Genomic DNA, 4,265 nt, shown 5'->3' on the forward strand with positions numbered 1-4,265 from the left:
TCATGTCTAACAAAAAATTACCAACCCAATTTATGTAGAATGCCAAAGTAAAACAATTGCTCACATTGGCTTGGAAGAACATAGGGCTCATCTCTAATTGACTCAAATGACCTTGTATTAATCATTTTAAATCCACTATCATTTTCAATAACAATCATGTCAAGATCATTTTGATTCAGCTATAACCTGTACCATTTGATGACAAATAGAACTAATTTGAATGAATTAAAGTTCCATTCAAGTATATCATCCAAAATTTGATAATATCAATTTTCACATTGTTGAGGATGTATGTCATTTAAAAATAAAATATTGGTGACCTCGAAGACTGCACTTATCCTAGAATCACAAGTTTTCTTCGTTTCTTCTAACTTTTTAATGTGAAATTTATGGCCATGGTAGTACATAGCTTTGTAGTGTTTGATCTACAATCATTCAAGCATGTCAAGATTATTTGTATCGATCTGTGAGCTGATATTAAACTTATGAGTCATGATTAGTGATCTTCTATGTACCTTTCTATCTAGTAAGTCATATGCTAGATCAGGTACCATTGGCATAATATTGAGATCTCTATTACAATTAGCTTCTTTAACCAATGTTGCAACACCATCCCATGTTAATGAGTGACCATTTTCTTGAGACTATTGAATCTCTACTATCATCTAATCAAGATTGTTTGCAATATACACATGTAGTGCATCCCACTCACAACCAACTATAAAGAAAATAATTAGACCAGTTAGAAACAACTTATATTGATGATGGATAAGAATTAATTAACTATAATAACATCTTATAATTACCTCTCACTTTCGTCAATCTACCTTTCCCCATCAAGTACTCCCCTTTGATTCTATTAATGGAGTTGCGATCCTAAAAACTTGAGAAGATATTCACTAATGTACACCATGGTTTGGTCTACCATATATCCCTCTACCATAGAACCCTCAGGATGTGCTCTTTGTCGAACCAAGCCCTTCATAAATTTTAAGTGCCTCACAACCATCCACATTGACCTAGTTTTTACATGTCCACACAATTCAATCTCGTCAACTTGATTTATGAGGTATTGTTCTTGAACATTGAAAAAAGTTGAAGGTAGACACTTTTGCATTTCACACATAAGCTGTGAAATTTTTCTCTTCCAATATTTTATATCTTTTTTATTAATGTCTTTAGATAATAACCACCTAAAAGAGATTCAACATGCAAGAACATATAAACGAGACTTCATAAAAACATATACAATGAATTACATTAAAAAGTAAAGCAAGTCTAAAATATAATATAATATATGTATAACAAATCTAATAAATAACACTTCTAATCTCATGTGTTTTCCAAGATTATATATAACTTGTTTAATACTATTTTCAAACTAGTGTGGGAGGGATAGAAATAAGACATACTAAAATAATTAAAATTTGATCTTTTTAATATATTATGAAATAATACAATAAGTAACACATGAAATTTTATAAATAAATTGTAAATAGAGAACATGACTTACTTTGACGAAGGTATGCCAATCACGTGTTTTCAAATTTGGCCCAAAATTACCTTTCTTTGATACAAGACTACTTATATTTGCAGCAAATCCTGTGAGAATTTTTTTATGACTTCTTTTAATGCATCACTTTACTACTTCGTTAATAACCAAGGAAGGACACTCATATTTATGAGGTCTTCGTTGCTATTTGATTCGATGAAATTTTTCAATGCATGATTGGATTCATGAATGTCATTAAGAAATTTGGCAATTTTTTCTCTATCACACCTTCCATCCAATATTTTTCATAGTGCCTCTGTTACATTCTTTTCAATATGTGTAGCATCAAATAAATGCACATTTAAGATATCTGTGTAGTATGGTAACCTACTAAATTGAATAAGATAACTTTTTATTCCTCTAGGAAGTTGGTCATTAATGCCTTGACGACCTTCATGAGAATCAATTACATAATTACTAAATAAAAGATAATATCAAAATATAAATTTTAAACTTTAGACCACAAACTAAACATTACCTGGACAATGTAGTTGATCATATTCTAACTTCAATAGATGAGATGTCATTCTTCATAGCCTTGATGTTGTCTCTTCTTTCTCATTAAAAAAAAAATTTCAGTAATTCGATACTTATTATTATTGTGAAGAAAGTGCCTAAACTCATCAAACACCTGCTTTCCTAAACTTCTTGGATGACGAGATTTCATCGTCGGACCACAAATTGGACATGCAAATTTTCTCTTTTTCTAAAGAACTAAAAGATCATGTACAATTATCATGCATAACTTAAACATACAACAATAATGTGTAAGCATTATAACAAACCAAAAATATATGACCTTAACAATATAAAATACAGCAAAAATGACTTAGCCTAGGGGCATCATGTACTGTCCATACAAGCATTGCATGGAATTGAAATTGTCTTTGCCCTAGTGGTCTAGAGATGTCATACATAGTGACCCCATTCCATAACTTCAACAGCTCTTCAATAAGGGGCTCAATATACATGTTCATATCTTTAACTTAGTACTTACCTAGTAATTGAATGAATAGAAACATTACATAATTATTATGATCATTTTGATGTATTGTTTATAAATTAATTTAGGTAACTATTAAATAAATAAAAATATCTGGTAGAATCATTAACGACATTATGTACTCCCTCTTATTGTTAATAACAAAAATAAATCACACTGAGTAAATAGATCTCATATCTCCAAATGGATTGACATTGTCTATTGCCAACGTAAGCTTGAGATTATGAGATTCTTCTTGAAAGTGTGGCCATATTTTTCTATGTATTTAAATGTAGAACCTTCCACAGGCATTCACATAATGTCATCTTGACTTCTCTTGTGTGCATGGTAATCCATAAATTGTACCAAGCTACTACACCTAAATAATCATTCGAGTTGTGGAATATTGGGAATGTATCGAAGAACCTTGTAAGGCACTTTTTTTTTAATTTGATTTTATTGATATCTACTAATATAAAAATTAGGGCATTCTATTGCAAATTCATATTTTTTATGATATAGAATATGATCATTGGGAGATACATGTATTGTTTGATACTTCATTCCAAATTGATTCATAATGGTAGATATTTTTTGGTATGAATGAGGCAAGATGTTTGATAGTGGTAACAAAAACTCACCTATCAACCTACAACAAAAAATATGAATTGTTAATATAATTAATAGTAATGATATACTAACATTGAAGATGACAAAAATGGCATACCTTAGCATACATGACATTGCTACATTGGATACATCATTCATAACCTTCAAGTTCACCAACAACACTATAGCAAAGAGAAGAGTTTTTTGAAACCTTGGTATAGGGGCTCATATGCCTTCTCAAGTATAGGTATATTAAGACCATCTTCATCATCAGTATTAGATGGGCTAGTACCATCAGTGTGAGCATCTTCATCAATTGTGTCAATACCATATTCTTCCATGGGAGTGTTATCCTCAGCTTGGATATTCACACCTCCATGTTCCTCCAGTTGGAAATCCACATTCACCAATCAACAAAAATTGTGGCCCTCTTCAACGTGACCATGTTGCCTAAAATGACTCTAGGATGTTGTGATTAGAATTATTTGATTCTTTAAGCCTTACACTTTTTGCAAGGATAATTACATTTATCAACTTTTCTTCGGAACTAAGACCATTGGGTTCATATTGTCAAGCGTGGTCTTTCTTCAAGGGAAAATATATTTGCAAAATTATTGGACATGTTGTACTTAATATTTTTATGTGCACATATGGTTTTGAAAGAAAAATTTGGTCTAATTAATGTGTATATCTGCAAAAATATTGGACATGTTTTACTTAATGTTTATATCTGCACATATGGTTTGGAAAGAAAAATTTGGTCTAATTAATGTGTATATCTACAAAAATATTGGACATGTTGTACTTGATGTTTATATCTACACATATGGTTTTGATAGAACAATTTGGTCACCTCGCTCAAATTCACCCATATTATAATCAATGAAAAGTTGTCCACTTACAATGCTCTTTGCTAATTGTCAAAGAATGTTTGTGGGTTCTTGTCACATGAAATGTACATGGTTTGGTATGGACATTGTTGCCTTGTGGAATTTTGTGGTCTTGTGAAAATTGGCATGATGTTTAAAGATGTATGTCAATGCACCTAAGTATGAGGGATATGTGCAAAATGCATTTGTTTTTATTGTTTTTTTTTTTTAAAGATAAGTACGAAAAAATGCA

The sequence above is a fragment of the Cupressus sempervirens genome, chromosome 3 (assembly GCF_028749045.1).
Source record: "Cupressus sempervirens isolate cs-2001-9-10 chromosome 3, ASM2874904v1, whole genome shotgun sequence".
Taxonomy (NCBI): Eukaryota; Viridiplantae; Streptophyta; class Pinopsida; order Cupressales; family Cupressaceae; genus Cupressus; species Cupressus sempervirens.